At 50.3% G+C, this 18,977-nt stretch overlaps 1 protein-coding gene across 1 annotated transcript in view; it reads left to right on the top strand.

The window, feature by feature from the left end:
- Positions 1–18,977, top strand: part of LOC309413389 (T cell receptor alpha chain MC.7.G5-like) — a gene marked incomplete at both ends in the record, with an annotated part of 252,930 nt that overhangs the window by 112,393 nt on the left and 121,560 nt on the right. The window lies entirely within an intron of this gene.

The raw sequence follows: 18,977 nt of genomic DNA, 5'->3' as shown, positions 1-18,977 counted from the left end.
CTGTGTCTGGAAGTGCCATGTCCACATGTTTTTTGAACACTTCCAGAGATGGTGACTCCACCACCAACCTGGGCAGCCTGTTCCAATGCCTGACCACTCTCTCGGTAAAGAAATTTGTCCTAATATCCAATCTAAACCTCCCCCGGCGCAACTTCAGGCCATTTCCTCTCGTCCTATCGCTGGCTACTTGGGAGAAGAGACCAACACCCTCATTGCCACAACCCCCTTTCAGGTAGTTGTAGAGAGCAATAAGGTCTCCCCTCAGCCTCCTCTACTTCAGACTAAACAACCCCAGTTCCCTCAGCCGCTCCTCATAAGACTTGTGCTCCAGACCCCTCACCAGCTTTGTTGCCCTTCTCTGGACACGCTCCAGCAACTCAACATCCTTCTTATAGTGAGGAGCCCAATACAACACAGGATTCGAGGTACAGCCTCACCAGTGCCGAGTACAGGGGCACGATCCCTGCCCTGCTCCTGCTGGCCACACCGTTGCTGATACAGGCCAGGATGCTGTTGGCCTTCTTGGCCACCTGGCCACACTACCGGCTCATGTTCAGCTGGCTGTCGGCCAGCACCCCCAGGTCCTTTTCTGCTGGGCAGTTGTCTAGCCACTCCTCCCCAAGCCTGTAGCATTGCATGGGGTTGTTGTGACCAAAGTGCAGGACCCAGCACTTGGCCTTATTAAACCTCATCCAGTTGACCTCAGCCCATTGATCCAGCCTGTCCAGGTCCTTCTGCATAGCCTTCTTACCCTCGAGCAGACCAACACTCCCACCCAACCTGGTGTCATCTGCAAACTTACTGAGGGAGCACTCGATCCCCTCATCCAGATCATCCATAAAGATATTGAACAAGACCGGCCCCAAACCTGAGCCCTGGGGAACACCACTTGTGACCGGCCACCAGCTGGATTTAACGCCATTCACCACAACTCTCTGAGCTCGGCCATCCAGCCAGTTTTTTACCCAGCAAAGGGTACACCCGTGTAAGCCGTGAATCACCAGTTTGTCCAGGAGAATGCTGTGGGAAATGCTGTCAAAGGCTTTACTAAAGTCCAGGTAGCCAACATCCACAGGCTTTCCCTTATCCACTAGGTGGGTTACCTGGTTATAGAAGGAGATCGGGTTGGTCAAGCAGGACCTGCCTTTCATGAACCCATGCTGGCTGGGCCTGATCCCTTGGTTGTCCTGCAAGGAAGGTGATAAAGGGAAAATAAAGGTATTTTAATGGGTGAATATATAAATTCCTAGAACATAGCGATGGAGTCCCAATTCCGACAGGTTGTCTCAGTGCTGGTTGGGGCAGGGAAGGCTGGTGAGGTGGTGGAGTGGGAGGATCTTCAGTCCCATCCCTAGTGCAGCTCTATACCTGTGCAAGGCATAAGGGCAGGGCTTGGGGCTCTCAGCAGTGCCAGCAGTGCTTCAACAGACCAAGACTAGGACAGGGCCAGGGGCAGGAGGCAAAGTCCTGGTGTTTGGAGCCAGTTAGCAAAGAAGTGCCAAGGAGCAGCCCTGGCATAGGAAACAACTGCTCCTGGGCAGCACCTTTCTCACTCTCCAGCCTCCTGGCAAATCTGCAGCTTTTGCTGTATTTCTCTTTTTTTTGAGTACTTTGCATACAATGGAGAGAGGAGCCTTCACTGTTGTGCATCTAATTCTGCAGTAACGTACTCCTCTGTCAGTCAAGGCTGCAAGGTGAAGTTGGCCTTGTATGTCACAGACCCTCAGATGAAATCTGCCCAGGTGGTGAACATGCCCTGGACAAAACAGCCACTGTTCTTGGAGGACCCAGAATTGCTCAGAAGGTACCTGGGCTCACTGCTCCCAGATGACCAGAAGAAGAAGAAGAAAGAAGGATTTCAGTGCAAGGAGGTGATGGTGCAGGTGACTTCCACAGACTGCTCAGCTGATATGAGCACCCTGAGGGCCACCACAGGAAGGAGCTGGTTTGGTGCAGAGCCTGTAGGAGGGCAACAAGGTACTCATGCTTCCCCCTCCGGACAAAGGACAAAGTCCTGTACCTGGGGAGGAACAATCCCATGCAGCAGTATGTGCTGGCGGCGGCTCAGCTGTAGAGCAGCTTTGCAGAAAACGACCTCGGTTGTCCAGCTGGGCACCAAGCTGACAATGAGCCAGTAATGTTTCCTTGCCTCGAACAAGGAGCTCATAAAGCAAACCCTATCCTTTTGTATTCTCTACCACTTGGGACAACAGCTGTGCCTTGGGCTGGTGCGGAACAGAGAGGTGACTTCCAGCTGTGCTGAGGCACTCTGAATACTGTCATATTGAATTAAAGTAAGAATCCAAACTGGTATCAAACTATCCATGTTGGGGGCTGAAATCAGCAGTAGGGGAGTGTGAGGTCTGCAGGGGCAGGAAAAGGAGAGCTGAAGATACAGAAAGGTTGCATTTCAGTACCTGTGCTGTGGGCAGTCCTCTGTCGGGTTTGTTCTGTTGTTTTTCAGCTGCACTAAGGCTCCTTCTGGCTCTGGCTGTTCTGTGGATCTCATGGACAGAGCAGTGGAGAGTGCCCCTGCTGTGACCAGCAAATTCCCTCACACGCAAGGGCACACGAACATGCACATGCTCACACACACCAGTGTAGAATCATGCAAAAATCTGCACTGACAAACACTTGCACAAGTCCATCACGCAGACAAGTGCAGACAAAAGAACACATACATAAACATGAAAAACTGAGTACTCAGCTGGGGAAATCCTGGGGAGAGCCCTAGCAGGGATTGTAGGGAGCATTCTGGGCAAAGACACGGCCCTAAACATGCTAATGGTGTTGTCTGGGTACCCAGGGAGACTGCACAGAGAGGGGAGGTGTATTAAGAGCCTTGCAGAAGACACTGTATTCAAGAAGTCAGTGACCTTGGTCAAGACATATCTGCTCTATTGGGCCTTGCACTAAAGGCTTGAGAAGCCCATACATTATCATGAGTAGCTGCTGCAAGGGAATCTGCTGCAAAGGAATCTGTCAGCCTGTGCTGCACACTGGTGGATGTTATGGCATGTAAGGAAAGGATGTACAATTTTTTTTTTTTGTTACACAACATTAAAGGCACCACAGCCTGGGAGTGAACCAGAAGCTCTTTCTGGATGGGATCGCCACAGTGTGTCTTGGGGAAATCCATCTGATTCTATACAATCCAGGGTCCCAGCATCTAAAGGGATGTAAGGTTTACTGGCTATCTGTATTCCTCTTTTTATTCTATCTTACTAAACAAGACATTTTATTACACCATTTGTTGTCAGACCTTTCTTTCTGAGATCTGGAAAGAAGCCCGCACTGCATCTCTCCCCACGCCTACCTCCCTGGTGCAGAACAGGAGGAGGAAAAATAGGCCAGCAGAATTTTCCTGGCAGCAGTGTTAGGTGGGATAGGGTCAAACTCAGGATATGGACCACGTCTTGCCAACAGAGCCACAAAAAGACCCAAAGGTGTGACCCAGGATGACATAATTTACTTGGTTCTTCCACCATATGTCCTGAGTCCACTGCCCGCACTGAGATGTTTTTCTCTGGAAATGCTTGGGCCTTTCATCCTGTCAGGCAAAAGACGCCGTCACTGGGGACTGTGCCTGGCATAAAGCAGGAAATGAAAAACCAGCCATTCGGGAAGCCAAAGCACAGCCCGTAGCCTCAGCTGGGATGTTTTGCATTCAAGATGAGCTTGTCGGAAAATAGTCACCTGTACAAGGGATGCCTCTGTCAGCCTGGGGCAGTAAAGGTCCATGATAAAAGGCAGCCCAGCTCCTCCCTCTCTCATCCACTTCTCTTACCTCCTTCTCCTTGGGAACCAGGTGAGTCTGAAGGCCCTTCTCTTTCTCCCCTTTCTCCAAAAGGAGGTCTCACCTCAGTGGATCTCTCAGCTGACACCAGCTTTCTCCTGTGGGAAATCTTGGGGCTACTTGTTGCTGGAGAGGGAAGTAGGGAGATGGTTAGACACGTGTGGAAGTTGGGACTGTATTGAGGTGGCTTCTGGACTCAGGGGCTGCTCAGTAGCCACATAGGAGCTGGTGGCTTTTTTGGGCACTGGCAGGATGAGGCCAAGAAGCCCTCATACACCTCTGCACAGCCTCCACCTCGCGGCCCTGCAGATTTCCTTTGGCTCCCTCATGGTGTGGTGACAGGCTGCTCCTCATGCACCCCATGTTTTGCTTCCTCCCTGCCCTCTCCACCAGGCGTATCACAGACCCCAAGAGATGTCCTGCTACAAGCAGTGCCAGCCGTGCCAGCCTTGTGGCCCAACACCACTGGCCAACAGCTGCAACGAGCCCTGTGTCAGGCAGTGCCAGAACTCCACCGTTGTCATTGAGCCCCCTCCCGTGGTGGTGACCCTGCCCGGCCCCATCCTCAGCTCCTTCCCGCAGAACACCGTTGTGGGATCCTCCACCTCCGCTGCCGTTGGCAGCATCCTCGGCTGTGACGGAGTGCCCATCGCCTCTGGGTGCTTTGACCTCTCCTGCATTACCAGCTGCTACTGTGGCAGCAGCTGCCACCCCTGCTAAAGATGCTGGAAACAGCACTGGATAAGGCTCCCCAGGAACTCAGAGCATGGTGCTGGACAGAGGATCAAACTTCGTGCTGTTGTTTTAAGAGCAGCTGACCTTCTCTGGCTTGTCCTGCAAGGGCAGTCTGGAAGGGACCAACCCGGGCTCCCTGAAAACATGGCCAATGCCTACCTTTCCTGTCCTCCGCTCATCCTTTTCCTCTCTTTTCTTTGTTGTCTTGTGCTCCCCTCAAAGCCTGCTGTGAGGACCCCAGAAAGCAGCCTGCAGGGACCTGCTAGCCTGTCTCCTTTTGTGGGGCAGGTCCACAGGAAAAGGGAAACAGGTTCCTGGCTGCTCCTGCTGCTCCCCAACACTCTGGACCTCCAGTTGGAGGGTTCTCTTTAGATGCATTAAAAATTTGCTGCAACACTGCCTGTGTCTCTTAGGTGGTCTTTCCATCTGCAGACTGCCTGCTGGTGAAGCAAGCCGTTGCTTTGGAGGGGAAATAGGTGGGGGCACAGGGGGACCCTTTGTCATTCCTAGAGGCATTGGAGGGTAGGAGTCACTGCAGTGAGACCTCTTTCAGGCACTGCCTCTTGAAGCTGAGGTAGACAACACTCATTACTCCACAGCCAATGGCCATCAGTCCCTGCCTTGCTGCGTCTCTGCTCAAAGTAGCCCCTTGGCCCTGGAGCATGTCATGTGAACAGGAATCCTGACAAGGGCTGTCCTCCAGAGAGGAAATGTGGGCATGTGGGAGGCCCCCGGGAGGTGAGCAGTCCCACAAGCTCTTGGGGAAGAGTGCTCCTCTTGCTTTGGGTGGAGCTGTGCTGGGCAAGGAGACTCACAAGAAGATGTTTCCAAAGGATGCATAGAACTGGGAATGGGTAAATAGCCTTGGGGATGGCTTGCAGTCTTGACTCCCCCTGTCCCTCCTCTCCATCACCTGGAGGGCTGAGGTATGCAGAAGTTAGTACTGGTATCAACTACAGCAGGAATCCCCTCTTCCAGTGAACCCAACCCCGCTTGGGTGAAGGCAGGCCCAGGACAGTGACTATTGCACAAACATGCAACATTGCTCTGTGCTGCTTGTCTTCCTCAAACACAGCTTTCCTGAGGTCCAGGAACTCTACGGTCCTGCAAGTGCCACGGTCCAGCTCTGGTGTGGAAAGGTGCTGTCTGAGAGCAGATCCTCCCAGCTCCACAGAGACACGGCAGTGACAGTGGGATTTGGTTCTGCACTCAGCAGGATCCATGAGCTGTGCCACAGTGGCAAAGGGCACGTGCCAAACCAGCCATAGGGCACAGGTTGAGGTGCCTTCCCACAAGCACCTTGGGTGCCACCCCAAGCTCCTTCAGCATTCCCAGAGCCCTGGGGCTGAGGTGGCCCTTGTGCTCTGTACAGCACCACTGCTCCCCACACACAGGCCAGAGTCTCCCCACATCTGCAGACCCTGGGGCCCTGTGGTGTGGGGGGTTTGCCCTCACACAGACCCCACACACCACCAGCACCGTAGGAGCAGGATGGAGGACAGGGTCATTCCTCCATCGGGTGAGGATGGGGGGCACTTCTGCCAGGTTCTGTGGGAGGGCAATGCTGAGTCAGGTGGTAGCACAGGCACAGTGAGCACCAGGGCCAAGCACACCTGAGTCCAATGCAACCATATGTCCCAGCTCTGGCTTGACCGCTGGCCCATGGTGTCTATGAGAGCTCAGGCCTAGCACAGGCCTGCCCCAGCTCTGATGTATCTGTGCCTGTGTCTGGCCTGGGCTACTGTTGTCCTCCTGTCCTGGCCAGCCTCCTCCGCAGTCTCCAGCAGTTGCTGGATGGAGCCTTCACCTGGTCCTCTCTTGAGTCCGGCCTTGGCCTGGGCCTCAGCCCCAGCTCTGACCTTGGGACTGAGACCTTCTACACATAACAAATCTATTGCCTAGACTACAGAAATAATCAGTAAATGCTTCTGGGGTAGAATTATCTGCTGTCTCAGATAGAAGTCTGAGATAGACCAGCTCACTTGTTTTTTTTTCTCAGCAGAGCCCTATACCAGGGAAATTTCTAGGTGCCTACCTGAAAAACTGCCTCCCTAGGGCCCATGTTTCCCCAAGACCAGGGAGCATGGTGGTGAATATGCATCCACATGACCAACTTGGAGAGCACTGGCTAGGACTTTTCCTGGCAGATCAAAACCACGCAGTTTTCTGATTCATGTGCTAACCCTCCAAACAGTTCTCTCTTTCCTGAAAGCATCATGGCCTTTTTAAATCACAGTGCTACGGATATTGTTTTCTAGAGGATGCAACTGCAACATCCCCACTCCATGGCCTGTCGATACCACTGTGTCTTTTTCCTACATCACCATAACAAGGCATTACCTTTTCAACAGATTTTAAAACTGTATTCAAAGAATTCAGTACAAAATGATCACATGCTGATGTGTTTTGTAAAATATAAAGATGGAGCTTTCCCCATGACCACAGCTACTTATAAATTATATTTCAAAAGACCCAGACCAGCATCTCTTGTAGAAATGTTAATAAATGTATTCTGTAAATTAAACTTACAACTCAACTGCAAGGCTCAGTGTGTGCTTTTCAAGCTCAGCCCAGCCCACGCCAGCCCAACATGTGTTTTAGATGGACACTACAGACAGCAGATTTTAAAGACTGTATGAATACAAACCCTACATGGTGGGGAGAGGTTGGACTACATGACCTTTTAAAGGTCCCTTCCAGCCTAAACCATCCTATGATCCCATGATTCTGTGAATATTTTAGTTTCAACAGTAACCTTCACAATGTGTGCTATTGGATTTTAGGGATCTTCCTCTTCCCAGGTGGTGTGTGTGATGCTTCTCGGCCCTCCTCAGTTACTTCTAGTTGTTCCCAGAGATTCCTGTTTTTGTATGATCCATGACAGAAGGCAAGACATTCGTCGTAGTTTTTCATAAGAACATTCCAGTTTCTAGGTGTGCTAAGGCTAGATGGACCACAAGACTGAAGGACACATGGGACCAAATCAAGCACGCTGGACTCCTTTAATACCATCTCCTTTGTACACAAACCTTCCTTGATTTTCCCAAGAATAAATATGCTTGTTCTGCCCTAGTTTACCTAGGAGAACTTGTGCATTCTTCCAATACTGTGGATGCACATTATCAGGCACTTCTTCAACAGGTTCAAAGTCCTCAGGAGTTTCCAGTGGCTTTTCCACCTCTGTCTTGTTTTCTTCCAGAAAAGCAGGAGTTGTTTTCCCCTATTCCTGATAACTCTGCCCCTTGCAGGACAAGTACATTTGAAGAGCATCTGTATACATTTTAGCTTTCTTGTAGGCCACCAAACCCCATTTCTGGAAAACATCCTTCATTTCAGCATCCAAAGCGTGGACCATATGAGCCCTCATGTCTTCCCCAGGTAATGGCAGCACCTATAGCTTCTCCAGCTGATTTACAGGCACCAGCTACATTTTTTCCACATAGTCTATCACTGCTTTAGCAAAAGCCCCATGCTGAGCAAAAGAGGAAAACTTAGAAAAGGATGAATAAATCCTCTGGATTGCTTCAGCAGTAGCTTCTTTCTTTTGAAGGGCACATTTTTACTACTCAGGATTTTAATGGATTTGCATCCCTTTTTCAGCACGTGCACATAGTGGGGTGTTAGTGCAATGCTCCCCTTCAAGGTATTTAGGGCAATTTCAGAAATGGCCTTTACAAGGTCATCAGAAGGAGCACAGAGTATTGCTTTCCTCTGCTGGTAACAGGAGTAGAACAACAGCTCCAGGAGGGACAGGTTAGACTTCAGACAGTAAAACGTCATGTTTCCAGATCTGCACAGGCTGTCAGTCCCATTTCTCTGTATTTATTGCCAAATGCCCAACTTTTTTCTTTTTTTCTCTTTTTCTTTTTTCTTTTTTCCTCTTTTTCTTTTTTCTTTTTTTCTTTTTTTCCCAATATGTATATCACAGAGAAGCTCTGATGCAAAAAGTTATTAGCCTAAAAGCCTCTGGGGTAGAAGTATTTAGATGGAAAACCAGGTACCCGTATGGTGCCTTCACAGCATCTTCAAATGCCTCTAAACTTTTTAACCAGACCTTGACAGGATACATCTGTCTGGCTCGAGACACAATCTGGAGCTTAGAGTGGAGGTTCTTAAATAATACCGTATAGTTTGTGTTGAGAGTGATGGTACAGCTCTTTTTGCCTTAGCAAAAACCATTCCGGACAATGTCCAGGATGCTAAGACACCTGTGATAACATACTTAGTAAAAGCGTTCTCGATTTCATCGGTCTCACAAGCAGAGTTCCTCAAATCGTCAATCACAACCATATTTACTTTATTAGGGGAAAGAAAATTATTATCATTAAGACTCCCAGGCAAGTCCTCCACAAATTTGATAAAAGGATATTCACTGAGCAGTTACTGATACAGCAGTTGGCAGCAACAAACACCACAACGGATTCTCAGGAATAACAGACAGCAAGCGGTCAGCATTCTTCAGACAACAAGTGGTTGGAATTGAGCCAGCTGAGCAGCATCAGAGAAGGTGAAAGGGATATAGACACAAGAGCTTAAAGAACTCCAGACCCCAAATGCAGTGGGGAAGCAGGCAGTGCCCCTTGTTAGTATTAAGGTAAGTACAAACTCTGGAGAAGTGGAAGGATGGAAGCTAGTGACTTCTGGCACCAAGCAGAAGGCTCCTACCCCACTTAAGGGCTTACAGCTACAAAACAGGTTCACCACACTCAAACTTAAAGAGAAACCAGATGTGAAGAAACTTAAAGAGAAACCTTAGGCAAATGATCTGGTCCACCTGAGCATAAACCATGCATGACCACCAGGAAGAAGTAGCAACTGCTACTGCTGTGCCTCCCTGCTGTGGGGGACAGAGGCACTAATCTGCCCTCCTGGCCCATCATCTAGAGAGGTTTACTGCCTGCTGAGTGCCCAGATCTGGGATGTTGTGGAGGAACTGGTGAAGCTTGTTCAGCCCTCTGACGACTAACTCCTGCTGTTATTCCTTGTGGGCAGAAATGATGCTGCTGGGGGAAACCTGGGCAGTATCAAAAGTGATTACAGAGCTCTGCAGGCAGTAGTCAAGGGTATGGTGGTGTTCTCCTCAATCCTGCTGGTGAGGCAAAAGGTGTGAGGAGGAGGGCACTGATAATATAGGTCAATAATTGGCAGTGGAACTGGAGTTAGTGACAGGAATTTGAGTCCTACAGCCATGGGACCTGTTTGCAGAGCAGCATAAGCAAGGAAGCATAAGCAAGAGTATGCAAGGAAGTGTCTCCAAGGCAGCATTGTGGCAAAATCCCCAAAACCCTTTCTAGGATGTCAACATGCTGGGACGCCTTTGTCAAGTGCCTGTACACTAATGCATGCAGTATGGGTAATAAACACAAGGAGTTAGAGACCTTTGTGCAGCTGCAGGGCTGTGATGTTTTTGGGGTCATGGAGGCAGGGTAGGATGGCTCCTGTGACTTGAGTGTTGCAAAGGAGGATTACAGGCTCTTTTGGAAGGATGGACTGTGAAGATGATGATGAGGGTGAGATGCCCTTTATGTGAGAGAGCAAGTTGGAGTGCCTGGGGACAGATGATGGGCCAATTGAGAGCTTGTGTGTAAGGATTAAAGAGAAGACAGGTAAGGGTGACATTTTAATGGGTCTACTATAGGCTGCCTGACCAGGAAGAGCAAGCGGATGAGGCCCTCTACAGGCAGATAGGAGGGGCCTCACCATCACAGGCACGGTCCTTACGGCAGACTTCTGCTGGAGGGACAACACAGCAGGACATAAGCAAATCAGGAGGCTCCTGGAGTGCACTGACAACAACTTCATCACCCAAGTCATAGATGAGCTGACGAGGAGAGGTGCTCTGCTGGAGCTCATACACACCCTGGGAAAATGATAGAGCAGCTAATCCTGGAAACAATTTCCAGACACATGAAAGATAAGAGGTGATTTGGTGTAGTCAGCATGGATTCACCAAGGGATAGTCATCCTTGACCATGCTGACATTCAGCTATGATGAAATGACTGGCTTGGTAGACAAGAAAAGTGTGGTGGATATAGACTACCTTGATTTCCGTAGGACTTTCTACAATGTCTTTACAAGATCCTTAAAGAGAAGGTGTTGGTGTACAGGCTGAAGGAGCAGACAGTGAGGTGGATTGAAAACTGGCTGAACAATTTTCAGCTAGTGGGTGATGCTCAGTGGAACAAAGACTAGTTGGGGACCAGTAACTAGTGGTGTCTGCAGTGGTCAATGCTTGTTCTGATGCTGTTCAAAATCTTAATTAATCACAGAATCACAGAATCACTAAGGTTGGAAAGGACCTTTAAGATCATCAAGTCCAACCATTAATCCAGCGCCACCATGTCCCCTAAACCATGTCCTGAAGCGCCACATCCACATGTTTTTTGAACACTTCCAGAGATGACGACTCCACCACCTCCCTGGGCAGCCTGTTCCAATGCCTGACCACTCTCTCAGTGAAGAAATTTTTCCTAATATCCAATCTAAACCTCCCCTGGCGCAACTTGAGGCCATTTCCTCTTGTCCTATCACTAGTTACTTGGGAGAAGAGACCAACACCCTCGTCGCCACAACCCCCTTTCAGGTAGTTGTAGAGAGCGATAAGGTCTCCTCTCAGTCTCCTCTTCTCCAGACTAAACAACCCCAGTTCCCTCAGCCGCTCCTCATAAGACTTGTGCTCCAGACCCCTCACCAGCTTTGTTGCCCTTCTCTGGACACGCTCCAGCACCTCAACATCCTTCTTGTAGTGAGGGGCCCAAAACTGAACACAGTATTCAAGGTGCGGCCTCACCAGTGCCGAGTACAGGGGCACAATCACTTCCCTACTTCTGCTGGCCACATTATTCCTGATACAGGCCAGGACGCTGTTGGCCTTCTTGGCCACCTGGGCACACTGCCGGCTCATGTTCAGCCGGCTGTCAACCAGCACCCCCAGGTCCCTTTCCTCCCGGCTGCTCTCCAGCCACTCCTCCCCAAGCCTGTAGCGTTGCATGGGGTTGTTGTGGCCAAAGTGCAGGACTCTGCACTTGGACTTATTAAACCTCATACAGTTGGCCTCTGCCCATCGACCCAGCCTGTCCAGATCCCTCTGCAGAGCCCTCCTACCCTCCAGCAGATCAACACTCCCACCCAACTTGGTGTCATCTGCAAACTTACTGAGGGAGCACTCAATTCCCTCATCCAGATCATCCATAAAGATATTGAACAAGACCGGCCCCAGAACCGAGCCCTGGGGAACACCGCTTGTGACCGGCCACCAGCTGGATTTAATTCTGTTCACCACAACTCTCTGGGCTCAGCCATCCAGCCAGTTCCTCACCCAGCGAAGAGTAAACCTGTCTAAGCCACGAGCCGCCAGTTTCTCCAGGAGAATGCTGTGGGAGACGCTGTCAAAGGCTTTACTAAAGTCCAGGTAGACAACGTCCACAGTCTTTCCCTCATCCACTAGGCGGGTCACCTGGTCATAGAAGGAGATCAGGTTGGTCAAGCAGGACCTGCCTTTCATGAACCCATGCTGGCTGGGCCTGATCCCTTGGTTGTCCTGCAGATGCCCTGTGAGCACTCTCAAGACCAACCGCTCCATAATCTTCCCCGGTACAGAGGTCAGGCTGACAGGCCTGTAGTTCCCAGGATCCTCCTTCCGGCCTTTCTTGTAGACGGGCCTCACATTGGCAAGCCTCCAGTCTTCTGGGACCTCCCCTGTTAACCAGGACTGCTGATAAATGATGGAGAGTGGCTTGGCAAGCTCCTCCGCCAGCTCTCTCAGCACTCTCGGGTGGATCTCATCAGGCCCCATAGACTTGTGGGTGTCCAGGTGGTTTAGCATGTCCTTGACTGCTTCCTCGTGGATTATGAGGAGTACATTGTGCTCTCCATCCCTGTCTTCCAGCTCAGGGGGCTGAATACCCTGTGGATACCTGGACTGGCTATTAAAGACTGAGGCAAAGAAGGCATTAAGTACCTCAGCCTTGTCCTCGTCCTTGGAGACAATGTTCCCCGCCATATCCAGTAGGGGATGGAGATTCTCCTTGCCTCTCTTTTTGTTGTTAATATATTTGTAAAAACATTTTTTATTATCCTTTATGACTGTGGCCAGACTGAGCTCTAGCTGGCCTTTTGCCTTTCTACTTCTGTCCCTGCTTGACCTAACGAGATCCTTGTACTCTTTGTGAGTTGCCTGCCCCTTCTTCCAGAGGTGATAAACTCTCCTCTTTTCCCTGAGTCCCAGCAAAATCTCCCTGTTCAGCCAGGCCAGTCGCCTTCCCCGCCAGCTCTTCTTGCAGCACATGGGGACAATGATCTAGATGACAGGGCAAAGTGTACCCTCAGCAAGTTCACAGTTGACACTAAACTTGGAAGAGTGACTGATACACTGGAGAATCATGCTGTCATCCAGAGGGAACTCAACAGGCTGGAGAAATGGCGTGATAGGAACCTCGTGCAGTTCAGCAAGGGGAAGAGCAAAGTCCCGTACCTGGGGATGAACAATCCCATACATCAGTATGTGCTGGGGACCACCCAGCTGTAAAGCAACTTTGCAGACAAAGAACTATGCTGTCCTGCTGGACACCAGGTTGGCAATGAGCCAGCAATGTGCCCTTGCTTCAAAGAAAGCGAACAGTGTTCTGGGCTGCATTGGGAGGAGTGCTGCCAGAAGATCAAGGAAGGTGATCATTCCTCTCTACTCAGCACTGGTGAGGTCACTCCTGGAGTACTGGGTCCAGTTCTAGACTCCTGTGTGGGTTGACTTTGGCTGGATGCTAGGTGCGATCAAGCTGCTCTATCACTCCCCTCCTCATCAGGACAAGGGAGGAGAAAATAAGATGGAAAAAACACGTGCATCAAGATAAAGGCAGTTTAGTAAAATCAAAAGCAAAGGCCAAGCATGGGAGCAAAGGCAAACAAAAGATTTATTCTCTACTTCCCACAAGCAGGTAATGTCCAGTCACTGATGGGGAAGCAGGGATTCAGTATGTGTAGGGGTTGCTCCAGCATGCCCCCTTCTTCTTTCTCTTAGCTTTTATTGCTGAGCTGATGTCATATGGTATGGAATATCCCTTTGGTCAGTTTGCATCAGCTGTTCTGGCTATGTCCCCTCCCAAGATCTTGCCCACCCCCAGCCTACTGGTGAGTGGGGAATATTGGAGAGACAGCCTTGATGCAATACAACTTCCCAGTTCAAGGGAGATATGGAAGTACTGGAGAGAATCCAATGAAGGGGCACGAAGAAGATGAATGAACTGGACCATCTCTTTTATGAGGAAAGGCTGAGAGAGCTGGGAGCACAGAGAAGAGAGTGCTCAGGGTGGATCTTATCAGTATATCTAAATGCCTGAAGGGAGGGTGCAAAGAAGACAGAGCCAAGCTCTTCTCAGAGGTGCCCAGTGACAGGATCGCAGGCAATGGGCACAGGCTGAAACACAGAAGGCTCTGTCTGAAACATCAGGAAACACTCTTTTACTGGTGAGGGTAACCGAGCACTGGCACAGGTTATCCAGAAAGGTTGTGTATTCTCTGTCCTTGGAGATATTCAAAAGCCATCTGGACATGGTCCTGGGGAACCTGTATTAGATCTCCATGCTTCAGAAGGGTGGTTGGATAAGGTGATCTTCAGAGGTCCGTTCCAACTTCAATTATTCTGTGACTCTCCAAAAGACGTTTTACAAAGTAACTTTTCCCACCGCTTCTAAGCCTTTCCAGGATAGCAGAAAAGGGATACTTTCAGCACATGCCCATGATCAAAAGCCATAGAGAAGGCTTTTAAATTTTTAGCCAGTACTCTTTTCTCGTAGACCACTTCTGTGTCTTCCAAAGGAACCTTGCTTTCTATTACCCACTTCTGCTTGTTCCTGATGATACAACGCTGCTCTATCACAGTCATCACTGTCTGGATTTACACCATAATCCAACACAAGATCCCTCAGTGCCTCAAAATTGATTATTCCTCTGGGTTTTTTTGCATTTAGAGTGATGCCTTTAATATTTAACAACACTTCCTTCAGACTGCAAGTAACTGTAGGATTTGGGGCCTGGTGACACAAACTCCACAACATGTTCATCTGGCGGACATTTGCCTGTCAACTTCCCTAGGCAGTTGCCAAGCAGGGAGGTCCCAGTCCTCCAGATGCCTCACAGATATCATAGTCTGTGTCAAGATAAAGACAATGGTCTTGCAGGGAACCTAAGAGATTGTAAAGCTGTAGGTGTGCATATGTGTTGTGAAGCAAACTATGGAAATGTTAGTATTGGTACTCTGGGGTCATGTGCCCTTTGGCATGTTTGCCTGAGACAGTGGCCACACCCTCATTAATAAAGCCACAAGAGGATATATTGTAAGCCGGAGAAAAGAGGTAACCATACAACTCATTTGGTTGTCTTCAATGTTTATATTGCATAGGCTGGATCTCTGCCCAAATTTTCCCCACAGAAAATTTAGAAAGTTTTGCAATTTGATGTTTCACAACATTAAGTTCAGGCTGCAAAAGGACATCTTATTTCTGCCTGTCATCTCTAACATATTCAGCTTTTGTGTCATAATCTGTGCACCAAGCTGGGTAGCCTGAAGATTTGTATTTCGGGTGGAAGCAGAATTTTATATAGTCTGACAAGAAAATGCTTGTGGTTGGGTGATGGACTCGTGGCATATTACTCCTCACTCCCAGAAAGCTCTGCTTCCTCTCCAGGTTCTCTCCCTGGTGCACCTCCACCCTTAGTGACACGTCCCGCTACAACCAGTGCCTGCCATGCCGGCCCTGCGGCCCGACCCCGCTGGCCAACAGCTGCAACGAGCCCCGTGTCAGGCAGTGCCAGCACTCCACCGTTGTGATTGAGCCCCCTCCCGTGGTGGTGGCCCTGCCCGGCCCCATCCTCAGCTCCTTCCCGCAGAGCACCATTGTGGGATCCTCCACCTCCGCTGCCGTTGGCAGCATCCTCAGCTGTGATGGAGTGCCCATCACCTCTGAGTGCTGTGACCTCTCTGGCATTTCCAGCCGATACTATGGCAGAAGGTGCCTCCTATGATAAATATGTGCCTGGGACAGACCCACGGAGACACCTTGAGGAACTCAGAACGTGATACTGGGCAGGGGATTGAGATTCGGAGTATGTTTTCAGTTTAGCTGAGTGGCTTTGCCTTTCTTTCCCCTTTCATTGTTTGCTTCGGTTCCCCTCGGCAGCAAGGTCACACCAAGGCCAGACTGGTGGGACCATCTGTCTCCTCTCCCTCCATGGGGCAGGCAGACAGTTCATGCTAGAACTCCTCCAAGGCCAAGGACTGCAGACTCTTGGGTCCCCCCGGGGCTCCCTGCACTGGCGGCCACCACTCGGTGTGATTTTTTTTCCTTCTTTTGACTCATTAAAGTTCTGCTGCATTCAAACCTGGCCTCCATGTGGTCCTTCCCGCTGTGGACTCTCCCCAAGCTGCCACGGGAGAAGGGTGTTGCTCTGGGTTGGAAGGGGCTGAGGGCACAAGGACACCTTTCTCCATTCACAGGGGAATGGGAGGTTGGGACACGCTGCAGTGCGGCCAGTTTTGGGCATCATTCCTTGGAGCTGAGGAAGACATCCCTGGCTGCTGGGCTGCCAGTGACCATCAGGCCTTGCCTTGTTGTGTCTCTGCCCACAAATGCCCAGAAAGGCAGGAGGCCCTGAGGGGGCAGCAGCCCCATGAGCTCTTGAGGAAGGGCGTTCCTCTTGCTGTGCGCAGAGCTGTGCTGGGTGGGTGTGGGGCTCCAGGAGGTGATTTGCTTTGTGGAATGGAAGTGTGGTAAAGCAGGGAGTAACCCTTGGCATGGCCCATAGCTGCTACTCCACGTCCCTCTGCCCTCCAACACCTGATGGAGGGGCCATGGCCAGTGGGCATGGGCAGGAGTCACAGCAAAATGTCTCCCATGGTGCTGAATGCCTTGAGGCTGGAATTTGGAGCTCAGCATCTGGGAGCCGAGGGCAGTCAGCACAGAAATGGGGACAGTGAAACGGTGTCTTTCTGAGGGAGACCAAATTGCTCTGATACAAAACATGCAGAAGCATCTGAAGATCAGCAAGTATTAGGGTACTGGGTGCACTTGCTAAGAGAGGTGCAGACGGGCGCAGAGCTCTTGACTGCTTCATTGGTCCCCTCAGAGAATTTGTGCTCAGGAGTTGTCTGCCATTCTGTGGGGAGAGGACTTTTTTACATGGAAATCTCATCCCTTCTGATCAGTGGACATGTCCCTTGGCACCCAAGACAGTCTCATATCTTATTTCCTGCATGAAAATTCAAATACCTTGATAAAAGTGTACAAGTGGAAGAATGGAAGTCAGTCTTGAGACATGGAGAGGCTCAATGTCTGCCAGGACCATGACAGCTTTGACTCTGATGTGGTTTCTCTCTGTCTTACAGCAGAAAACGGCTGACTGGACCACGGCCAAACCCTTGAGCTCACTAAAGCTGATGGGGCTGGCCCATGACTGATTCGTTGCCTTAACAGTAGGGTCTGAAGGTCTTGCCTAGGTTCATCTAGAGGGGCTGAGAACTGGGGTCAGGATTCCTGTTTGTCCTTCATTTGTGTGCGTTGTCGCACTCATGCACATGTTTGTGTGTGTTTGGACAATTGTGTCCGTAGGTGTGTATGCATTTCAGCATACACATGGGCCTTCATGCAGGAGACCATGAATGTGTGTGACTGGTCTGTGTATAGATAATTGTGTGGGCATAGGTGTGTGTAGATGTGTGCTTTTGTGACACAGCCTCTCCTCTACTTTGTGACCAAATCGGAGATGAACGGGTTCATTAAGAGGCTGATAAGGTGGGCTGAACTACCAGGCTCAGAGGGTTGTGACTATGAGGAAAGGGGCTAACTGGAACCTCATGAAGGTCAAAAAGAGGAAGGGGAAGGTTTCCTTCTAGAGGGGGAGACAGCCCATGCAGTCCTGCAGGCTGAGGACTGTCTGCCTAGGAAGCAGATGCACAGAAGAGGATGTGTGGATTTAGGAGTCACACAGCTGAACATGAGACATCGGTATGCCCTTGCAGCAAAGACGACCTAGTGCATCCCTAGCTGTGACAGCCAAAGTGATAGCAGGTCCAGGAAAGTGACCCTGCCCCTCTGGCCCTTGTGAGACCACGTCTGCAGTACTGCGTACAGGTTGGGAGGCCCTGATCCAAGAAGTATATCACCATACTGAAGCAAGTTCAACAAAGGCCACCAATGTGGATAGAGGGCTGACAAACATGACATGCAAGGAGAGGCTGAGATAACTGAGCCTGCCCATCTTGGTGAAGAGATGTCTCAGGGAAGACCTTCTTGCTTTCTACAACTACTTAATCAGAGGAGGCAGAGAAGATGTACCAAGACACTAGAAGCCCTTAGCAGTTGGAGTAGAGGCAATGGGCAAGCAACTGAGACATGGTGAAACCTGCTGAAGCAACAGTCTAAAAGACAGAAGAACTGGAATGGGTTTCCCAGGGAGGTTGTGCAATCTCCATCCTGGAAGGTGTTCAAGAATGGACTGAATGTGACTTTGAGCAACCTGATCAAATGGGATCAGTTCAGAGCAGAGGGGTTGATGTAGACAGCCTTCTTGTGGTAGAGCTTGGGGTACAAACCCAAAGAGGCCTGCCTGGAGCAGCAGGAAGAGAGTTTTGCTCCACCCTCTGGGCTGTGGTTTGGAGGCCTCTTTGATCTGGCACTAGCAGAAGAAGAGGTGAAGTTGCAAGCACCAGGTCCCTCATGCTGGCAGGTCCCTGGGCACCCCATGAAGGGAGAGCGTGTCATGGTCCTCATTTTCCTGGCAGCACTGGTGGAACTGGCAGACTTTGGTGAGATGTGGCTTTCAGGCTGGGAGGGTGAGGCAAGACTTTACACAGCTGGTGGTGGAAGGTGGGCGACATGAGTCCTGACTCCCTGCGGGATCTGTGAGTGTTTCTGTAGGGAGAGCAGGGGCTGCAGACAGGTACGGCAGATAACCTGTGAGATGTCAGGAGTAATGGGCACCAGAGGAGGAATAAGGCCTCAACCTAGATTTACAGGTACTGAGCATTCTTGAATACATACGAAGCCCGGAAGAGAGAAAGATGCTAGGGAACGGAGCGATGTGGCATATACGAGCTTCTCTGCTAGATGCCAATTACCAATCTCTGTAGGGGTGGTTGTAAACCTTGGGGGACACACAGAAAAGGCTAACTCGACACAAGAAGAGCTGAAGTGCCATGCAAGGACAGGGCAAGGGCAGAGGATGTGGTGTGTCATAGGGAGGAACTGTTCCAGCAAGAAGATATGGTCAGAGGTGGGCTAGGAACAGCTCATGTCTGCTTCTGCTGAAGGAGGCACCAGCAGCTAACGTAGCTCAGAGGCAGCGATGGAGACAATCAGTGGACTGAAAGACCAGTGAGTGTGGCTGAAAAGCAGGATTATCGGGGGGCGAGGAGTGGCAAGAACCTGCGGGAAGAAGTGTGCAGGGGCAAAC

This window comes from Phaethon aethereus (genome assembly GCF_964289735.1).
Source record: "Phaethon aethereus genome assembly, chromosome: 25".
NCBI classification, from domain to species: domain Eukaryota; kingdom Metazoa; phylum Chordata; class Aves; order Phaethontiformes; family Phaethontidae; genus Phaethon; species Phaethon aethereus.
The sequence above is the reverse complement of the archived record's forward strand: the minus strand, read 5'-3'. Positions and strand labels throughout refer to the sequence as shown.